Genomic DNA, 24,291 nt, shown 5'->3' with positions numbered 1-24,291 from the left:
AAGGTAAGTTACCAAATGAAATATTGCATATGCCCATGAAAAGGTGAATGAATCAAATGATATATGTTCATGTGAAAATGGCTTACCTTATGTTTCATTCAAGTAAGTTATGTAATAATGCACTAACTTGTGTATTGTTGATGATGATGCTTAGGCTTGTGCCAAGCTTGTGGTTGGAATACATTATGCTTATACTTAATGTTATTTGGATGAAATGGTAAGTTATGTTTCATGTTCTACGAACTTACTAAGCATTATGTGCTTATGTAGTTTTCTTTCCTCTGTTTTATAGATTATCAAAAGCTTGTCAGAGATCTATCATACTATCCAACATAAATATCGGTAGTTTTTGAGGTTTTGGCCAAGGTTATAATGCCGTGTATAGGTGGACCTATAATGATGTTTAATTGAATGCCTAGATGTTGATTTGGTATGTAAATGTTATCTTGGTTTGGTGCTCTTGATGCCTTGATGGTTGATGTCATTGTGCTATCTCATGTTGCATGTTTTGGAATGGCATATATGGTATGTTTTATGATAGCTTGAATCTGGTAAAATTATGATATGTTTTGAAAGGCATTGAACTAGCATTGGATGATGGAAATGTGACAAAAAATATGCATGTTTAGGTAAGTTTTGAATGTTTGCATTTGAGGTGTCTTGTATGGCATATTGGTTGATTGATTTTGGACTATTGAATTGGCCATTCCATGTAAGTTTTGGTCATGTTCTGATGTCTTGATTAGGTGCACAAAAGGCATATAGGTGTGTGTATGATTTGGTGTTGAAAATGGCTTGATTTTGGGCAAATTCATGTCCACACGGCCTGAGACACGGATGTGTGACTCAGCCGTGTGTGGCATCTGTAGTCAAATTTTTCTATCCTTTTCTTAAACTTTCCAAATGTTTCCAACTTGGTCCTGAATATTTTCTAAGGTATTTCTAGGGCCTCAAGGGCTCGATTAAGGGACGATATGTATGTGAATGAATGTATTATAATATCTTTTCAATGATGGATGAAATGTATGTTTTAATGTTTCGTTTGTACAGTAATGCTCCGTAACCCTAATCCGGCGGTGAATACAGGTAGGGGTGTTACAAAAACCCTATATCAATGGTGGCTTTTCGATGGTAAAATGAAATGGGGAAGAAGATGACCTTAATTCTTTAAGTTATTTTAACTTTATTTAGCAAATTACTATTTGAACCTTTAAAAAACTATTAAAATTTCAATAAAACCTTACCCATATTTATCCATTAACATTTAAATTGGTATATTTACCACTCAAGTCCTTTAGTTTAAGATTTCAAAGCTATTGGATCCTTTTAACTAGTATAACTCAACTTTTACCCTTTTTACGATTTAGTCCTTTTTACTTAATTAATCAAGCAAATATCAAATTTTCTTAACGAAATTTTAATACGACCTTAATATAATCTAAAAGACATTAAAATAATAATAAAATAATAACTCGCTCATCAAAATTGTAGTATCAAAGCCACTATTTTTGATACAATTGAAAACGAGCTATTACAACTCTCCCCCTAAAGAAATTTTCATCCCCGAAAATCTTACCAGAAAATAGGTTCAAGTATTGCACTTTCATAGCTTATTCCGGTTCCCAGGTAGCTTCTTCAATTACATGACGTTTCCAGAGAACTTTAACTAAAGCTATTCTTTTGTTTCTTAACTATTTAACTTCCCGAGCTAAAATTCTAATTGAATATTCACTGTATGACATACCCGGATGAATCTCAACATTTATATGTGAAATCACATGTGAAGGGTCTGACTGGTACCATCATAACACTGACACATGAAACACGTTATGTTCTCTAACTTTGACGGTAATTCCAATCAATATGCCACCGGTCCAATTCTCTCGATGATCTCATATGACCCGATGAATCACAGACTAATCTTTCCTTTTTAGCCAAACGGAGAACTTTTCTCCAAGGTGATACTTTCAAAAATACTCTATCGCCAACTTGAAATTCTATATATTTTCTTTTCAAATCTGCGTAAAATTTCTGACTATCAAAAGTAGCTTTTAAACTATCACGTATTACTTTGACCTTTTCTTCTGTTTCTCAAATTAAATCAACACCGAATAACTTTTTCTCACTCAGCTCAGTCTAGTATAACGGAGTTCTACATTTTTTACCATACAAAGCTTTGTATAATGCCATTTTAATACTCCCATGATAACTGTTATTGTATACAAATTCAACCAACAGAAGAAATTTCTCCTAGTTACCTTTGAAATCTAAAACACAAAACTCGAGTATCCTTGAGTACTTGAATTACTCACTTAGACTGACCATCGGTTTGTGGATGAAACGCTGTACTAAAATGCAGTTGAGTACCCAAAGCTTTGTGTAACTTACTCCAGAATCAAGACGTAAACTGTGGATCCCTATCAGAGTTAATAGAAACCAGCACACTTGCAATCTAACAATCTCATAACCATACAACGCGGCCAATTTCTCAAGTGAATGATCCATACGCACTGGAATGAAATGTACGAATTTCGTCAAACAATCCACAATGACCCATACAACATCTTTCTTTCTCGATGATAAAGGCAATCCCGATACAAAATACTTTGTAACACGTTCCCATTTCCATTTTAGAATCATCATAGGTTGTAACAAACCAGAAGGTACCTGATGCATGACTTTAACTTACTGACAAATCAAATATTTTGATACGAACTCTGAAATCTCTCGCTTCATACCTAGCCACCAGTACAACTGTTTCAAGTCACCATACATTATATTACTATCAGGATGAATCGATAAGTTACTGCTGTAAGCTTCCTGTAAAATCTTCTGAATAACATCATAATTTCTCAGAACACAAATCCTGTTTCTGAAGTACAAACTATTTTCTAAACCAACATAAAAGTCTAAATCAGGTGTCGAGTCAATCTGCTTCTGTCTTGCGATCAATTCAGCGTCACTTTTTTGAGCCTTACAAATCTATTACACAAACGTTGATCTAGCTTTTAATTCAACTATGATGGAACCATCATCAATCAACATCAACCATGTCTTCAAAGCTTGCGAAGAAAATAAAGATTTTCTACTTAAAGCATCAGCAATGACATTAGCTTTTCTTAGGTGATAGTTAGCTTTTCTTGAGTGATAGTCAATGAGCAAAGTGTAATCTTTCAGCAATTCAAGCCATCTACGTTATCTTAAATTCAGATCTTTCTATGACATCAAATACTTCAAACTTTTGTGAGCTATAAAGATGTGAAACTTTTCTTCGTATAAATGGTATCGCCAAATATTTAAAGCAAATACAATAGTTGCAAGCTCTAAATCACGAGTCAGGTAATTTTTCTCGTACGGTTTCAAATACCACTACTTTGCCTTCTTGCATCAAAACACAACCAAACCATTTAATGAAGCATCACTATAAATTATGAATTCCTACCAGACTCTGGCTGAACCAACACAGGGGCTTCTGTCAACAACATTTTTAACTAATCAAAGCTTTGCTGACACTTTTCTGACCATTCAAACTTCGATAATATCCGGCTAAACCTATAAAACTTCTGACTTCTCAAAACATTTCTCGGAGGCTTCCAATACATTATAGCCAATATTTTACTCGAGTCAGCTCTAATATTGTCTGCCAATACTACGTGTCCCAAAAATCCAACTTACATTTTCTAAACTTAGCAAACAACTATTTTTTGCGCAAATTTTGCAAAACAATTATCAAATGCTGGCATGCTCTGTTTCATCTCGAGAGTAAATCAAAATATCATCAATGAACACAACTAAAAATCTATCTAAATACAGCTTGAATATTTTGTTCATCAAATCCATAAACACAGCAGGTGTATTGGTTAAACCAAATGGCATAACAAGAAATTCATAATGTCCGTACTTGGTTCTAAAAGCTATCTTTGGCACATCCGAGTCTTTAACTCGTAACTAATAATATCCAGAATAGAGGTCAATCTTTGAAAATGCTGTCACACCTTTCAACTCATCAAACAAATCATCAATACATAGCAAAGGATATTTGTTCTTGATTATGAATTTATTGAGTTTTCGGTAGTCGATACACAACCACATAGACCTGTCCCTTTTCTTAACAAACAAAATAGGAGCACCCCAAGGAGAAAAGTTGGGCTGAACAAAGCCCCTATCCATCAACTCTTGCAATTATGCTTTTAACTCTTAGGTTCCATTCTATACGAAGCTATCGATATTAGAGATGTCCCTGATATTAAGTCAATAGCAAACTCAACCTCTCTGACTAACGATAACCTTGGTAACTCTTCTGGAAACACATCTGTGAACTCACATACAGTTGGAATTGACACGAGTTTCAATTATGGAACCCTGGATTCAAATATGTAAACTAGATACGCCTCTTAGCCCTTTCTAACATATTTTTGTGCTAACATTGTTGAAATAACATTAGATGTACCATCCGATCTATCTGATTCGCTTCAGATCCTTTCACCGTTCCGACACTTTAACACAATATGCTTTCATCTACGGTTCAAAACAACATCATGTAGAGTTAACCAATCCATACCCAGAATCACATCAAACTAATCAAATGGCAATATTATCAAATTAGCCGGAAAGTTGCAATCCTGTACCATCAAAGGACAGTTTTTACAGACTTTATCAACTAACACATACTAACCTAGATAATTCATTACTTTAACCACAAATTCAATAAACTCAAAAGGTATTTTTTTATCCGACACTAAAGTTGTAACACCCCTTAACCCTTATTCATCGTCGGAACAGGGTTACAGAGCATTACCAGATATTTTAAAACAAATACGAACAATCATATAATAATATAACATACACATCATAACTTAATCACAATGTCCCTTTATTGAGCCCTCGAGGCCTAATTCACGCTTTAGAAACAAATCGAGACTTAATTGGAAACTCAGAGAATTTTTGAAATTTTAAAATTTTTCCTAAGTGCAGGGCACACACTCCCGTGTGACAAGGGACATGCCCGTGTGACCCTATGACATGCCTGTGCTTCAGGCCGTGTCTTAACCCATGTACCCCTTGACTTACCTCACACGGCCAAGCCACATGCCCGTGTGCTAGGCCGTGTGGTCAATTTATTTTTTGAAAATTAAGTGCAGTTTTCACATGGCCAGGGCACATGCTTGTGTGCTAGGCTGTGTTCCTCACATGGCTGAGACACACACCCGTGTCTCTGTCCGTGTAGAGAATCTTGGGCATTATGTTTTGAAATTTTAAGTTGCAGGGGACATACGGCCTATCTACACACCCATGTATAAGCTGTGTGTCTTACACGGTCAGGTCATACGCCCCTGTGCCAGGCCGTGTGGACTCAAAATGAGCCTTATACATCAAGTATACCAACCCTGGAAACCTTAAACATGATAAACCATAATTTATACATATTTTATCCTATGCTTAAGCACATTTTTGGATGAATTATCATTAGATTTGTAGAATTTGATGCTCCTAATCCTTTAATTTCATGTTTTATACTTAGGTGAGCATAGGAGAGTAAAAAGAGCGAGAAACGGGCCAAAAATAGAGAAAATGGGCCAACGTGGGAAAACAACACGGCCTGGACTTCCTCATACGGGCAGACCACACGTCCGTGTTTTTTCAACAGACTCAAAACACGGCCTGGACCACTCCCCACAGGTGTGTCCCACGGCCATGCCAATTTGGCAAGATTGAAGCACGACTTACACGGGAAGACCACACGCCCGTGCCTATTTAACAACCTTGACCACAGCCTAAAGTAATCGCACATGGGCATGTCCCTGCCGAGCCCAAGTTGAGTTCTATTCAGAAAAGGCCAATTTTGAGAGTTCTTAGGCATTCTAAAGCGTATTTAAATACCTAAGGAGGCACTTAGAAGAGACACACGGAGTAGGAGGCAAGGAATTACTCAAGGGAAGCCGATTGATCCATCTCAGAAGCCAGATTCATCGTCAAGACTGAAGATCTCCCTTCAACTTCCAATCACGGGTTTTGGGTTTTCTTTATGTTTTGTTATATTTATTCTTTGAGATGTTTTCTTTCATAATTATGAACTAAACCCCCTAAAATACCTAAGGGGAATGAAACCTAAGACAGATCTTGTTATTATTATCTGAATTGTATGATAAATATTTGACTTGTTCTTAATTATGTGTTATTAATTCTTGTTTTAATATTCCAGTATACTGATTCAAGTTAATGCTCTTGTTCAGAGGAGGAATAGACCCTGTTTAAGAGTAAATTTGTCATAATTAAGCGGAGTTGATTGCACCCCTAGAAATAGGGTGATAAGATTTTGTCAGATTAGGGTGAAACCTAATAAGGGAATCCATAGATCGAGTTAATGCAACACTAGGGCGTTAATTAGAAAGAAGATTTCAATTAATCAACCTAGGGTTAGACGTTGTTAGTCTTGAAAGGGATAATAATATAATTTAGGGATTTCTACGGAGCAAGTTGAATGAATAAATCGTTTGATTCAGAGTCAAATAATAAGTGAAGTCAAGGTGGATTTTTCCTTGGGTATTGTCTTAATCAAGCGAGTTTTTCCAAAAGTTTTTCCCCAATTCTTTCTCTGTGCACTCTTAGTTTAGTAAATTAGATTAGATAAACAAATCCCTTAATTTTTAGGCTAGATAATTAAAATAAGGTAATTACTAGTACTCTTGGTTCCTTTGGGTTCAACAATCCGGTCTTGCTAAAACTATACAACTGTTTGATTGGTACACTTGCCTTCATTGTGATAATAGTTAGTTTCAAGTACGATTAAATATAAATATTAAAACTTATCACGCATACAACCGAACACCAAGTAGTTCAAAAATCAATCATTCAACCAATCCAAAACACATTCAAATACATCTAAAACATGTCAAAATTAGACAATCTAAGTGCCTAATCAATGTGCCTACATAAATACTTCACACATTTCTATCAAACTATTCAAAAATACTTCATTTAAGTAAATTCTAATATCATGCTATTTTAACCCAAATTTTACCTATTCCATATTCATATTTACATAAACTTAAACTTTTTATATTAAAACTCAACTTATAACATGTATTCATTTAATTTCATCTTATAATTTCATTTATATATACTTCTTAAAATGACATACAAAACATCCTAGGTACATGCCATTATCATAAGGAAGTATACTTTACCACTTGAGTTTGGGATAGTCTTTAGATGTTGATTTGGTAATTCGACTTTAACCTAACCTGCGCATGGAAACAAACAGTATACTGAGTATAAAACTCAGTGGTATCTCTATAATCCGAATACTTTAGAAAAATATTATTATAAAGCATACACTTTTAACCATGTATAAACATTAATCAATCAATAATTCAAGTCATCAATAGCTAATTCAAATATATTTTCTCACTTTGATTCACATAACATTTAGCAATAACAATTCTCTTGTCATGAACCCTTGGTTCATGCATTTTATTTGCACAATTCAATTCAATGTCAAATTTCCAATTCACATCCAATATCAATCTTATTGCCAATTCATTTATTTACCCCTATTAACACAACTCAAACTTTGGCAGATACATGGATCCAACCAAAACACCATTATGGCACCCAGTGCCTCATCGGATAATTTGAAGCAATAAATTGACACCCACTGTCTCATCGGCCTTACCGAAGTAAGTTGGTACCTAGTACCTCATCAAATTTATCTGAAGTAATAATATGACACCTAGTGTCTCATCGACTCGTGGTCGAAGTATCCCTGAACACTTCCAATCCTATGGCGTACCAACTATATCTGACATAGCCCGATACTGTTAATAGGGTTTCAATTTAATTTCCAATGCGACAAATATTTCAACATTCAATTATCACATTAAGCATAATTTCACTTAAACTCAATTCAATATTTTTCACATCTCAACAACAATCAATATTTTCACCAATAAAAATTTCTCATAATTCAATTTAATTCAATACCAATACTCACCTCAATTCCATTACTATATATTAACTAATACATACAAAAAATACTAATTAGTTTCAGATTATACAAATACAAACCATAATTCTCGAGCTACTCCTCGTTAACTTTGTCTTTTCCTTTCTTAACCGAGGTCTTCGGCTCAACGTTAGCCACGGAAATTGAAACAATTAAAAATTATCAATACAACATTAATTCACATCAAATATTTAAATTTCTACTTAAGTTTTGCCTAAGTTCCAATTTAATCCCTAACCAAAACTAACTTTATTTTCTTCACAATTTGTTCTATACTTTTATTCAATTAACACTTAAAACTAAATTTAACTCTCTAATTTCAACATAAATCCATAATTTTGAAATTCTTTCAATTTAGTCCCTATTACTCAAACTTATAATTTATTTTACAATTCAATCATTTTCTCAATTCTAACTTAAAATTCTATCAATTTAACCCATAATACTTCAATTTATTCAACATGAACAACATCTAAAAATTCATTAACTTTCAAAATTTCAACTCAAATCAAGTAGTATTTTGTTCTAGGATTCCAAAAACTCAAAAATTACAAGAAAATGGGCTAAATTGACTTACCAATTAAACTTGGAACCTTAAAAACCCTAATTCTCCTTCTTTTCTTTTCTTTCCTTCCTTCTTTTTTCATCTGTTATGTTTCTTTTATTTCATTTTCTTTGTTTATTTATTCTTTTATTTACTTTTAAATTTTAATAATATAATAATATAATAAAATGATATTTTATAACATTTAATTAAATAATAAGTAATAGATAATTAATATTTAAATAAATGTATTTTATTTTACCAAATGTATTTCACTATTACCACACACTTGTCACTTATGGCTTAATTACTAATTTAGTCCTTTCAATTTTCTCTATTCTATAATTAAACTTTCACCCTTTATTCAATTTAGTCCTTACACCTAATTACCTTCAATTCAAACTAATTCACCTAGCCAAAACCTAATTAACCACACAACTAACTTCATAAATATTTAGGAATTTGTTTCACGAAAACGGAAACCCAAAAATGAACTTTTCTCATACGCGTAAATTTTGGGTCATTACAAAAGTTGTGCATACATATGAGTGTGTTGACGTTGGGTAATCAAAGCATTAACATCAATATCAAAGATAGAAAATGTACCAGTGATTACACTAGGTGTTGAAGCTTCCTCTCGAGTAGAAAATGTACCAGTGATTACACTAGGTGTTGAAGCTTCCTCTCGAGCCTGAATTGTATAAGCCCTAGCTGGTGCTCGTGCCTCAGATCTAACAGTAGAATCTTCTGCTCCACTTTGACTGTTACCCATATTTCCAGTATTTCGGGGTAGTCTCCCTCTCACAGCCGTATTACTCGAACGAGTATTCTGAACCTTCTCTTTATTAGACCTTTCAAGGCAGTCTCTAAGAAAATGATCATAAGAACCACATTTGAAGCATGATCCGTCTTTCAATCTACATTCTCCAAAGTGCCGTCTATTGTATTACTGACATTTGAGTTTGTTGTTTCTGACACTACCCACACTCGCTACAGATGTAGCCTGAGGTCTCAAACTTGAATGTTGCTTTTCTTTATCTCTTATCGAGAATCCTACTAAAGCTGATAAATGACTGTGAAATTCCTTTGATTTCTTCGCTGGAGATGAGAATGACTTTCCCATAGGTCATTTTTCCAATCACGAGCCTCAGAATCAGCTTTTATTTTTGCTTTACTGAGTTCTTCGACCTTATGTGCTCTATCAACTAGAACTATGAATCCTTTCAGCTCAAGAATCCCAACTAGCAACTTAATATCTTCATTTAGACCGCCCTCAAACTAGGTACACATAACAGCCTCTGATAGTATACACTCTTGAGCATATTTACTAAGTTACTTGAATTCTCTCTCATACTCAACTACTGACATACGACCCTATTTCAATTCCAAAAATTTATGTTTCTTATCAAGAAATCGTCGGCTAATATATTTCTTTCTAAACTCTGTCTGAAAGAATTCCTAATTCACACGGTCTTTTGGTATTACTGCAATCAATATATTCCACCACTGATGTGTTGAGTTTTTCAGTAATGATACAACATACTTTAAACATTCTGCAAGTGTACAAGATAATTCATCGAAAACCCTCACTGTGTTTTCTAACTAGAACTCGGCCTTTTTTGGATCATCTTCGGTTGTACCATAGAAATATTCAACCTCAAATTTTTGGATTTTATCAACTAGAGGCTTGGTTGCACATATTGGTTCCAAACCTTAAGGAACAACGGGGATAGGTTAGGGTACAGGTGGGGGTGGAGGTCGTTGAGCCAACGAGTTCGCTCTTACAAACTTTGTGAACCATTTAGACATCACCTTAGGATGAGCAATGAATTAAGTTTGGGGGTGTGGAAACACGAAAATATACACACTTTTTCATGCCCTTTTTAAACTCAAATTCATATAGTTTTGGTAAAATTCTTGTCGAAAAATAAATAATTGTTATAAAATAATTATATTGAACTCAAATTATTAACATTTTGAATTTTAATTAATTTTATATCAAATTTTGATTAATTTTAATTATTTTCGACAAATTTGCATAAAAGGGCGAAAAACGGCTCGGCAGACACTGCTAGAAGCACAAAATCGAGAAACTGACGAGATCCACACATGAACTGCCTACAATTGGATTACTAACACGTTAATCTAACTATTCAAATACAAACTACGTATTAACCCCTTACGATATTCGGCCAACCACACCTACAGATCATAGTAAGCTTATAAGAAATCAATAAGCAACTCATTAACAAATTTTTGTCAATGTTTACCACATAATCATAATTTCACTGCAAGCTATCTTCCTGAGCAACAGTCACTAAATCATTTATAACTGGAGCTACGAAACTCCAAATCAAGTGCCGTTAATTTTCCCTGAAAATAGACTCATATATCTTCTATCCATAAAATTTTCAGAATTTTTGGTATGTCCAATCAATACCAGATTTTTCTTAAAGTTTCCTATGTTTCACTGTTTGACTAATCAGACCACTCTTCATTACAAATGAAATTTCTCATTGTACAGAATTCAAAATATGTTCTCGTTTATTTCATTTGAAACTAGAATCATTAAGATTTAATTACATAATTTATTCAGCTTCTAATTCATCTCCCACAATTTATGGTGATTTTCCAAAGTCACGTTACTGCTGCTGTCCCAAGCAGATTTATTACCAAATCACTCTTTCATACACCTATCTTGCATGCATGTTATTTAAACATGTATATCACCAATCAATCATCACATATCTATGATTTTTACTTAAGCATAATCTCCATTTCATCATTTTAAAGCACAACATGTTAGCCGATTTTTCCCTTTAGCATCTAAGGCACATGCATGATCATTTGTTTGGCTCAACTTCACCTATCTTCCATTTTTCATCAAAAGAACATGAAACAACAACCAAAAACCAAAATATGCTTCATGAGTTAGGGTAGAATCAAGAAGAACTCATGAACATCAAGATAGAAGCAAAGTACCAAGAACTTACCTTCAATTTTCCCCTCTAGTGACCGAATATTCAAGGGTTTCCTCCCTATTTGCTCTCTCTCAAATTTGGCTATGAAGAACAAAGAATGAACAAAACCTTCCTTTACTTCCTTTTGTTATTCTTATCACTCAACATTTTATGACACATAAATGATATACTAATATTTGTGCCATACTCATGCCATAATTCCAATAAAAATATGCCCATAATGCTTATCATGCCCATCATCCATTAACTATTAAAATGCTAATGCCCATCATCCATTAACTAGTAAAATGCTAAAATGCATACATTATCAACTATCCATCACCTTGGCCGGCCACTACATTAAAAGTGGGGAATTTGACATGCAAATCCTCCTATTTTGCACTACTATTTATTTGGCCACTACAAATTAGCCTATAGCATTTTCAAACATTTTCACATAGGTCCTATTTCATAATTTCACTCCCTTTTTCTTATGGAACAAAAATTAACTAAAATTACCGGGTTTTATCTTAAGCTTGGGCCTTCTAGAGGCCCACTAACATAATTAAACCTATGCCAACATTCACAGAATTCGCGAAAATTGGGGTGTTACACATATCTTGAACCTCAACCACCTCCAATGTCTTCCCACTTGGAAAAGTGACTGCTTTGTAATGTTATTTGCCTGAAATTCTTGGATTTTTAGTATCATTGGGCAAAGCTCATTGGGTTTTATTTCGAAGTTCATTGGTTGGCTGACTTATTTGATTCTCCAAATTTCTTAAAGTGGCATCATTCTTTGTTATGTATGCCTTCAGCAGATTCTCAAGATCACTTAAAGATTCAGTTGGTGGGGGTTGTTACACTTGTTGAGAATATTCTAGTGGATAATTTGGTTGAAATGACATAGAAAAGTCGCTATGGTCCGCCCATTGTTTACTCCATGGAAAAATTGGATGATTCTGCCATGAAGAGTTGTAGGAATTTGACTGTAGACCATTCCAATTTTGATTTCCCATGTAATATTTTGACTCTTGATTCGATGGGCAATTTTTAAAGAAATGGCCATCTCTACAGTATTCACAAGAAATATTCTCAAATTGGTTCGGCTGCTGACCTATCAGATTACCATTGAAACCATTAACAGTTATGTTCTTAAGCATAGAAGACATAGAGGATACCTGGGCTGCCAAAGAAGTAAGCACATCAACTTCATGTATTCTTGCTACTCATCTTCATAAGGCTACTCAGTTGGCTGGCTACGGATAGTTATTACTGGCAATTCTTTCAATAATCTCATAAGCATCGTTATAAAACTTAGAAAGAACAGCTCCATTTGTCGAAGCATCTACCATCATTCTAGTATGAATACTGAGACAAATATAGAAAGCCTCAATTTGAACACAATGAGGAATACCGTGATGAGGGTGCTTTCGTAATAACTCCTTGAATCACTTTTATGCCTCGTATAAAGATTATTCATCAAGTTGCTAAGATGAAGTGATTTCATTTTGGATCGTGGCGGCTAAAGATGGAGGGAAATATTTCATTAAGAAACATTCAACCAACTTTTTCCATGTAGTTATAGAACCGAACGGTAGGGAGTTCAACCACGCTCGCACTCTATCTCTTAAGGAGTATGGAAATAATCTCATTCTCAAGGCGTCCTCGATCACCCTGACTAGTTTAAATGAGACACTTCCATGAATAGTCGAAGATGAAGATGTGGATCTTCAATAGGAATCCCACTAAATTGATCGATATTTTGCAACACTTGGAACATGTCGAAACCATTTTTTTATCGAGTTTTGGAAAATGGGAATCGACTTTAAGAAAAACGAAAACGGGAGTCACCACCAATCTTTTTAGGTGTGATTGGATCACCTTATAAAATTTTTTGTTTTAAAACATTAATTTTGGTCTACGAAAGTCGAGAAAACGGATTCGGAAGTCGGTTACGTACGAGGAAAGGTTAGCACCCTCGTAACGCCCAAAAATTGGTACCTAATTGATTATCAAGTGTCTTTCGAAAATTTGAAAGTTTTAAGATGCAAACCTCTTTTAATTAGAATGTCTCAATTTTGAAAATTAAGGCTCACTTATTTTAAACGAGTCAAAACATCACATCCAGTAAGTTAGGACGCAACATTTTAAAACCTTCGAAACTAAGCTCGTCTTTCGAAAATTTCTATTTCGAAACAACAAAACGCCATATCCAATAAGTTAGGACACTATGTTTTGAAATCTCGAAATAATTGTTTAAGTTTTGAAAACTCAAAATCACTTAGAAGGGTGCTTGACTATTCGAATTCAACGAGAAAAGTCGCAACCCAGTAAGTTAGGGCACTACCTTTCTCGAAGTTTCCAAACATCAAGCATTGCCTTTTATTTTTTTTTAAAAAAAAACCTTGGAATATTATTTTAAATGACGTTTTAGGATGACATGTTAATGCATCATGAAGCATAGATGTACAAAATATTCTAACATTTCCATATAAACATAAATAATATCATTAAGACAAAACTAAATAACATGAACATACGTTTAATGAAAAAAATCATACTAGGGTAAATATAAGATAATAAACAAATAAAAATATGAGTAAACTAAAAGAAAAACATAATACATGCAAAAATTATACAACAATATATATCATAAAATAGCATATAAAAGAAATAATTAAACATAGCATATAAAAAATGAAACTATGCACAAATAAGATAAATGACATACACTAAAAAATGAATAAATAGAACATTTACAAATTATAAAAATATAATGCAATAGTTCAAAATACATGAAATGATAATATAATATATATACATGCATAGAAAATATATATTTGAAAATAAACTATATAAAAGGTTAAATATTATAATATATAAAATACATAATCAAATGTATAAAAGATAGGAATAAATATACATATTTGAAAAATGAAGAAATTAAAATAAAAAAGGGTTGAAAAACTAAGAAAGACGAAGAGTAAAATAAGAACAAACCACAAGGAGTAAGAACGCAAGAGGGAGAGAAATTTGAATGAATGCTCTCAAGAATTCTTATTGCTTCCCAAAACTCAAGTGATTTACAATGAAGGGAGAGGCCTCTATTTATAGTTGAGCCTCCCCAAATCCAACGGTACAGATCAATTACATCAACGGTTAATATTAAAGGATATCTACAAATTAAATCTCCAAGATTACAAGATCATATCTTCAAGATTGCATATCATATCTAAGATTGTATCATATCTAAGATTGCATATCATATCTAAGATTGCATATCCTTAAAGATTATATTTCCATATGAGTCAAGCTCATAGATGGACCTTCAATCTTTTCCAGTAATAGGCCGTTTCGATTGGGCCAAATTATATGTTTGTAATTTTGTACTGGACTTGGACTTTATTTTTTTTTTTTTGAACTTATTTCTGGGCCCGGGCAAAATTGAGTGTCTACAGAACATAACCGGCTTCAGCTCGAATTGTTGTACCTCGATTTTGGGTCTCCTAATACTCTAATTGAGCTTGTTGAATAGAGGGATGGCATATTGACGAATGGCATAGTTTCTGTCATTGGCAACAATGATTGGATTTCTGTAACACCCCGTACCCGATTCCGTTACCGGAGTCGAACACAAGGTGCACACAGACTTAACTTAATTATTTTCACAGTCCATTTAAAATTTTCCAGACAAGCTGGTTACTGCATCACTGTCGCCTTAAAAATCATATCTTGAGTTTCAAAGCTCGAAAATCAGTTTCGTAATTTTTCCCTGAAATTAGACTCATATGTTCATCTACATATTTTTTTCTAGAATTTTTGGTTGGGCCAATTAGTACAGTTTATTAGTTAATGTCTCCCCTTTTACAGGGATCGACTACACTGACCTTCGCGCATTACGACTTGGATATCTCCCTGTACAGGGCTTCAATACTGATGCCGTTTGTTTCTATAGAAACTAGACTCAAAGAGGAATCTATACATATATGGTATGACTCCTAATTATCTCTGGTTAATTTACAATGAATTTCCAAAGTCGGAACAGGGATTCCAGAAACCGTTCTGGACCTGTTCCACGAAAACCTAAATATCTCTTAACATACAACTCATATGACCGTTTAGTTTCTTCCATATGAAAGTAGATTCATCAAGGTTCATTTACATAATTTATTCACTATTTAATTCCATTCCTAAAAATTTTAGTGATTTTTCAAATCCACACCACTGCTGCTGTCAGCATCTGTTTTCAGGTAAACTTTACCTATTTCGTGGTTTCCATGGACCAACTAGAGTTTTGTCATACATAGGCCCACCTATGATCATATTTAGCCATTCCAAGGGCTGATCATTGCCCAACACTTCCATTCCAGTCCATAGTCACATCATGAAACCATATATACATACATAAACACAAATGGTCTAATGCCATACTCCACTTCTACGAGCCATTTTCGCATGGCCGTACAGACATACATCACAAAAAGTACTTGAAAAACAACAAAGGGTAGTCCTATACATGCCATATCCAGAGTTCAACTAAAAGAGTACCAAAAGGGCTTTGATAGTGTGGATGACTTCGACTTTGATGATCCCGAATCCGATGGCTAACGAGCAAAATCTATAAAACAGAGAACAAAGAAACGGAGTAAGCAATTTATGCTTAGTAAGTTTTGAGCAAGGGATTCCAGCACAACAAAAGCATAGCATTCATATAGCTAAATGGATAATTTCATATGCACACATTCTCAATATCATACTTACTTCACATTACCAACCCTTATGTTCATACACAAAAGATCAACTTAGCCAAAGGCCGGTAGCTCGTTTATCAACTGAGCGAATACTTACTTGTAAGGGCTCAACTAATTCAAGCACATACGAACATACCTCATTGCTGGAATTTTTGCAAGCGTATTAACTGAAATTTTTACAGCAAGATTGCTCATTCCCGAATCACGTACCTCCGGAATTTAACCGGATATAGCGACTCGCTCGATTGTCTTCGGGACATAGCCCGGTTATAGTGATTCGCACAATTGCCTTCGGGAATTAGCCCGGATTTAGTAACTGCACGAATGCCTTCGGGACTTAACCCGGTTTTGGTAAATCACACAAATGCCTTCGGGACTTAACCCGATTTTGGTAACTCGCACAAATGCCTTCGGGAGTTGACCCGGATTTAGTCACTTAGCACAAAAGCCTTCGGGACTTAGCCTGGATACCATTCGAATAACCAAGCACATATATCAACAAATCATAACACATTCTTATTACATTCTCATTACCAAAGCTCCAACACAAGTTACTTATCATATTTACAATTTCGGCTCAATAGCCACACACAAAGAGCATGATTTCAATTTGCTTAACACATGATCTAATCAAATCATAATCTAAGTTCCATTACTCGAAAACTTACCTCGGATGTTGTCGAATGATTCCGATGGCTATTCGACCACTTTTTCCTTCCCTTTATCGGATTTAGCTCCCCTTTGCTCTTGAGCTTAATTTAACAAATAAATTGATTTAATCATTTGAGCATCGAAAGAGGAATTCAAGGTACTTAGCCCACATATTTTCATTAGACATTAAAGTCACATATGTACGAAATCATGAATCAAACTCAACACATTAGTTAGTACTCTCCTTAGCGAATTTTCCAGGCCAAGAATAGGCATCAATATGCTTGCCTCTAACCGAATGCATGCACACCAATCCCCTCATGTGGCGAATATGCATGTCCATGTTGAGGCCAATTATACACTTAATACCACACATAAACGTCATACATTTTACTAACTAACGCATTCCATATTGTAACTCAATACGCATCAATCATTTACTTCATAACCGAAACATCATCATATGAAAATATATACCTTGAGATAGTATATATGTCAACCAATACATCATGTGCAAACATATATATATATATGCTAGAGCCGAACCTCAAAGTTGATTATAACTAAACATGAACATAAATCCAAAACACAAATCTTACCTACCATGCAATAAGCATAAATTATACTTATGGATGTACCATGGCTGAATACATCACAACACCATACCATTTCAATTTTGGTCATGGTTAAACAAAGAACTTAATGTCTCACTCAAAAATGCTAAAAAGAAAGTCCAAGAGCCATCAATCCACCATCACATGTATCATTAGCAAGCTTCATATTTAACATGCAATGGCATTAACACAAAATCCACCTTGGCCGAATACCACCCCTATGACATAGCAAGGATTTGAACCATGGGCTAATTAGACCTCAAGCTAGCAACTAAAAACATGCATGAATCTCATGGCACAACCTCAACATACCTTAATCTAGATACAAGTATGGCCAAACCTCCTCCTAATCCTCTTCCAAACCAAGCATGAAGCAAAAACCCCTTCCTTCTTCCTTAGAATTTTCAGCTAAAAGAAATGAAAAAAAAGGATGAACAACAATTTTTTTTTCTCTCTTTTCTTCAACTCACGGCAAAAGGGGGGGGGACACTCACCATTCTCTTTTTTTTTTTCTTCCCTTTCATTATTCAATTCCCATGCTCATTATTTTATTTTTTTCTTACATACACCATTGTCACAACATGTTTTATGACATGTTTTTGCCCATAATCCCTTGTCATGTCCGGCCACTACCAATTAGGGGGGAAATTTGACATGCAAGTCCCCCCTTTTTATTACATGCACTATTAGGTCCTTATAGATTAGCCTATCACATTTCAAAAGTGTCACACAAGTCCTACTAACTGAATTCACATGCAATCGACTAAATCGAAGCTTGAAATTTTCACACATTCATAATTACATATTATAGACAATAAATATTACGTTCAAACATTTTGGTGACTCAGTTTAGCAGTCCCGAAACCACTTCCCGACTAGGGTCAATTTTGGGCTGTCACAACTCTCCCCCACTTAAGAAATTTTCGTCCCTGAAAATCTTACCGGTAAATAGGTTTGGGTAACGCTCTTTCATAGAGTTCTCGGGTTCCCAAGTAGCTTCTTCCATCCCGTGCTTGAGCCATAACACTTTCACTAGCGGAACCCTTTTGTTTCGCAACTCTTTCACTTCACGTGCTAGGATACGAATCGGTTCTTCTTCATAACTCATATCGGCTTAAATTTCGACCTCTATTGGACTAATTATGTGCGATGGATCAGATCTATAGCGTCAAAGCATCGAAACATGAAAGACGTCGTGAATCTTTTCAAGTTCAGGGGGCAAAATCAATCGATACGCAACTAGACCGACTCGTTCGGATATTTCATATGGCCCAATGAACCTCGGACTCAATTTGCCCTTGCGCCCAAATCTGAGTATCTTTTTCCAAGGCGAAACTTTAAGAAACACTTTATCTCCCACCTGATACTCAATGTCTTTTCATTTCAGATCTGCGTACGACTTCTTACGATCGGAGGCTATCTTGATTTTCACGGATTACTTTTACTTTCATTCAGCATCTTTAATCAAATCCACTCGAAAATTTTGCTTTCACCGAGCTCGGTCCAAAACAATGGTGTACGGCATTTACGCCGCATACAAGGCCTCGTAAGCGCCATCTTAATACTTGATTGAAAACTATTGTTGTGCGAATTCAATCAAAGGTAAATACCGTTCCCATGAACCACCGAACTCGAGGATGCAACATCTCAACATATCCTCAAGTATCTGAATTATCCGCTCGGATTGACCATCGGTTTGGGGGTGAAAGGCGGTCTTGAAATGCAACTTGGTACCCAAAGCTTCTTGCAATTTCTTCCAAAATCGCGAGGTGAATCTCGGATCTCTATCCGACACAACAGAAATCGGTACCCATGTAATCTCACAATCTGAGAAACGTACAATACAGCTAGTTTATCCAATGAAAAATCCGTACGCACGGGGATAAAGTGAGCCGACTTGGTCAGTCTATCAACAACAACCCAAATCGCATCCTTCTTACTTGCTGACAATGGCAGTCCGGACACAAAGTCCATTATGACTCGATCCCATTTCCACTCAGGTATCATGATCGGCTAAAGTAACCCTGAAGGCACTTGATGTTCCGCTTTCACTTGTTGACATATTAAACATCTCGAAACAAAGTCGGAGATGTCTCGTTTCATACCATGCCACCAAAATCGACGTTTCAAATCGTTGTACATCTTCGTACTCCCCGGGTGAATTGACATTCGGCTACAATGGGCTTCGTTCAGAATCATCGAAATGAGTTCCGAATTCCTTGGAACACACAGACGACTTCTGAACCTCAAACAATCAGATCATCATGCTTTTCAGTCAAAATTAACCCTAGGGGTATAACGGTAATTTTGCACTTAGGGGTATAATAGTAATTTTCCATACATAGGGGTATTATAGTAATTTAGCTACTTTTAGGGTTTTCATGCATATCCTAACTATTTACCTACTATCAGAACACTTACCGCGCATCTTTACCCAATTGGGCCCGTTGGCCCATGAACCCGATCTTTGGCCCATTAAGCCCAAATTATCAAAATGTACGAAATCGCGTTTACTGCAGTTTATTACTTTAGATTACCAAATATACAAACCCAACTATCTTACGAGCATTCGCACACTCGCAAATTCCCAAAATACCGACTTTTAGGCATTTCGGCTTTTCGGCTTTTGCCAATCTAGTCTATGAGAGGTGTCGATTACACACATTTGCGACGATATCTTGTGAGATCCTCACACGAACCGCCTACAATTGGATTACTAACACGTTAATCTAACTATTTGAATACAAACTACGTATTAACCCCTTACAATATTCGGCCAACCATACCTACAGATCATAGTAAGCTTATAAGAAATCAATAAGCAACTCATTAACAAATTTTTGTCAATGTTTACCACATAATCATAATTTCACTGCAAGCTGTCTTCCTGAGCAACAGTCACTAAATTATTTATAACTGGAGCTACGAAACTCCAAATCAAGTGCCTTTAATTTTCCATGAAAATAGACTCATATATCTTCTATCCATAAAATTTTTAGAATTTTTGGTTTAGCCAATCAATACCAGATTTTTCTCAAAGTTTCCCATGTTTCACTGTTTGACTAATCTGACCACCCTTCATTACAAATCAAATTTCTCATTGTACAGAATTCAAAATATGTTCTTGTTTATTTCATTAGAAACTAGACTCAATAATATTTAATTACATAATTTATTCAGCTTCTAATTCTTCTCCCACAATTTATGGTGATTTTCCAAAGTCACGTTACTGCTGCTGTCCCAAGCAGATTTATTACCAAATCACTCTTTCACACATACCTTGCATGCATGTTATTTAAACATGTATATCACCAATCAATCATCACATATCTATGATTTTACTTAAGTATAATCTCCATTTCATCATTTTAAAGCACAACATGTTAGTCGATTTTTCCCTTTAGCATCTAAGGCACATGCATGCTCATTTGTTTGGCTCAACTTCACCTATCTTCCATTTTTCATCAAAAGAACATGAAACAACAATCATTTCCTTCATTTTAATTCATGACTAAAAGCTCACAACACAACTAAAAATCAAAATATACTTCAAGAGTTAAGGTAGAATCAAGAAGAACTCATGAACCTCAAAATAGAAGCAAGGTACCAAGAACTTACCTTCAATTTTCCTCCTCCTAATGACCGAATACTCAAGAGCTTTCTCCTCTCCTTTCTCTTCTCTAACTTTCAACTATGATGAAAAAAGATGGACAAAACTTTGTTCTTTTCACCCCTTTTTCTTTTAATAAAACTTCATATTTCATCCATTTAATTCTTTAATACAAAAGACATGAAATTCTTATCATGAAACATTTACCTAACCCATTATCATGAAACATTTACCTAACCCATCATGGAACATTTACCTAACCTATTATCAATTTGTATCAATTTGTACCATAAATTATGGATATCAAGTGTACATTTTGTCTACAACAACATGATGGCTGGCCATTTCATGTAAAATGGGAGGTTTGTCATGCAAATCCTCTTATTTTGCACTCCTATTTATTTGGCCACTTCAATTTAGCCTATAGCATTTTCAAACATTTTCACATAGGTTCTATTTCATAATTTCACCCCCTTTTTGTTATGGAACAAAAATTAACTAAAATTGTCGGGTTCTATCTTAAGTTTGGGCTTTCTAGAGGCCCACTAACATAATTAAGCCTATGCCAACATTCACAGGATTCCCGAAAATTGGGGCGTTACAATTGATTTACTACTCTGTTCTCCATTCGGCATCAAATAAAGAATTATTCTTTTTTCTTTTCTCGTCTAATTTATTTGTGCTCTTTACATGTTTATTTAAATTGAGATTGAGATTATGAATAACATGAGTGGCTAAATCTCTTAGGGGAGATCAATAAGTGTATGAGAATGCTATTAATGGAGGATTTAGGGTTTCTCGAGAGGATTAATTAGTATAAATTACACATTCATAAACTCTAGGCTTGACAACTGTATGAAGTTATCATAGGTTAGACAAGATTGGGAGGTAAGTCAAGCTGAGTAAATCATAGTTTCTCCTGGTTGAGAAAGTGAGGTTGGGAGATAAGCAAGTATCAACCAATGGATTAATTAGTTTAAGGTTGAGTGATAATAATTGATTAATCGGTAGCTAATCTACCCTAAACCCTAATCTGAAGTTAATTACAAACCTTGAAGTGAGTTAATCTTCTTGATTGGTTTTATTGATTTAATTCGTTTGTTTATTTTCTCATGTTTTTATTTCTTTTAATTGTTTAATTTTTCTCATTAATCTATTTTATAATTTTTCATAATATAGGAAATAACTATTACTATTACTTATTATTGTAAAAATGTTTTTATAGATTTATTCCATCCTCCATTGGGTACGATCCTTGAAATACTTCCAAGTGTTTCATTGTAAACTATACTATATTACAATTTGACCCATGTACTTACAAACACCGGTGATTTAATTTATTATATTTTTGGTGTGTTATTTCTACTATAAATGATAACTTGTTTATAAGCGGTCAAGTTGTTGATGTCGTTGTCGGGGAGGTTTCGACATTAAATCTTGAAAATAAGTTTTTCAATTAATAAGATAAGTAGGAACATTAAAACCTATGTATACAAATTTTGTTTTTATTTTTTATTTTTTATTTAATTTTTTTAATATCTTTTCAGGTTTTTTATGAACTAAAGCTCTAGCACCCCAATTGAACCATACTTAGATCCGGAGCAAATCATCACGCGCAACTGTCAAGTGATAAACATGGATCTACCCAAGGTAATTAACCTACCCCTTGAAAATCCATTATTTAAAGATCCATGAGAGTGAAAAGGAAATAATTAGGAAGAAGTTTCAATGGATCAAAGGATGTTATGCAAGTACGCTTTACCTACATTAGATATGGTGCGTGGAAGCATCGAAAGGCCGACAATCAATGCCAATAATTTTGTGCGGCCATAATTTAGATGATCCAAAATATGTTGTAATTCAAGTGAAACATGGTGGAAGCTCCTAATAAACACTTGAAGCTGCTCCTACAACTATATAACACCTTCAAGTACAATGGGGTATCCAATGATGTTGTTCGTCTCTAGTAATTCTCGTTCTCTTTGTGAGACAATGTGGTCAATAGGTTAAACTTATTAGAATCGGGTTCCATTACAACATAGAACGATCTAGTGGAAAAATTTCTCTACAATTTTTTCTTGATTAATCAAACCATTCAGCTTAGGTGAGAAATCGCCAACTTTAAACAATACGAAGGTGAGTCCATGTACAAAGCATGGGAATGCTTCAAGACGATGTTAAGAAAGTTCCCACATCATGGAATGCAAGCTTGACTCAAAATTCAAATATTTTATAACGGTTTTGACAAACATATCAGATCCAGCCTAGATGGAGCAGTCGGAGAATCTCTCATGTTCCATATGTACGAACAAGCTTAAAAAATCATAGAAGACATGGCAATGAACTCGTACATGTAGCCCAATGAGAGATTTATGTACAAATCGAAGCCTCCAATGGTGAAAGTGGTTACAAAGATAACGAAAATGATCGATTCCAACGAATCTTAGAAAATCTTAACCATTTGGAGACATCTATCAAGCCTACGAAAATAGAGTTATATTCTGAAAACCAATCGGAGTAAGCGAGCTATGTAAGTAATAGGGGTCGAGATCTCTATTCAAATACTTATAATCCCAGTTGGAGAGATCACCCGAACCTTTAAAGGAGAGGTAACCAAGAAGGCGTGAATCAAATAGAAACTTGATGAAACCTTCTTTTTCAACCTTCACCATTACAACAAAAAGCCATGGGAAATGACCATGCTGCATGTGGCCAAAGATTTGATCGACTAGAGGGGGAGATGCAAACAATAAATATGGATATTTGACAAGTCCAAGCTATATGTAGACAACTTAAATCCTAAACGGATAGCCTCTGGAACCAAATGAGCCAATTAATGACAATGTTTCAAAAAAATGGCCAAACTCTCCCCAACAATACGGAGAATAATCCTCGGAGAGATGGGAAAGAGCATGTAAAGGTGATTACTTTATGATTAGGAAAACAACTGAAGTCGTCAAGTATGCCTATCCATGAAGAGGAGGAGGTTCTCGAAGAGGTCAATGAACCCACTGAAGAGGAGGAATTCAAGCACCATGAGATGATCGAGCAGGTAGCTGAACCGGTGCATGATCCAATAATCTCAATTCTAAGCACAACAAAGGTACCATTCCTGATGAGACTAGAGGACAAGCAAAAGAGGGACGAGGTAGA

At 34.8% G+C, this 24,291-nt stretch overlaps 2 non-coding genes across 2 annotated transcripts; one reads left to right on the top strand and one right to left on the bottom strand.

Annotated features, from left to right (window-relative positions):
• Positions 1-12,922: 12,922 nt before the first annotated feature.
• On the top strand, positions 12,923-13,029 carry LOC128294578 (small nucleolar RNA R71). The gene has a single exon (XR_008284886.1). It is a non-coding gene; the product is annotated as a small nucleolar RNA R71 (small nucleolar RNA).
• Positions 13,030-23,235: 10,206 nt separating this feature from the next.
• On the bottom strand, positions 23,236-23,341 carry LOC128294253 (small nucleolar RNA R71). The gene has a single exon (XR_008284567.1). It is a non-coding gene; the product is annotated as a small nucleolar RNA R71 (small nucleolar RNA).
• Positions 23,342-24,291: the final 950 nt, after the last annotated feature.

This window comes from Gossypium arboreum, chromosome 6 (assembly GCF_025698485.1).
Source record: "Gossypium arboreum isolate Shixiya-1 chromosome 6, ASM2569848v2, whole genome shotgun sequence".
In the NCBI taxonomy this organism is placed as follows: domain Eukaryota; kingdom Viridiplantae; phylum Streptophyta; class Magnoliopsida; order Malvales; family Malvaceae; genus Gossypium; species Gossypium arboreum.
Note: the sequence above shows the minus strand (reverse complement) of the source record. Positions and strands in the feature narration are given on the sequence as shown.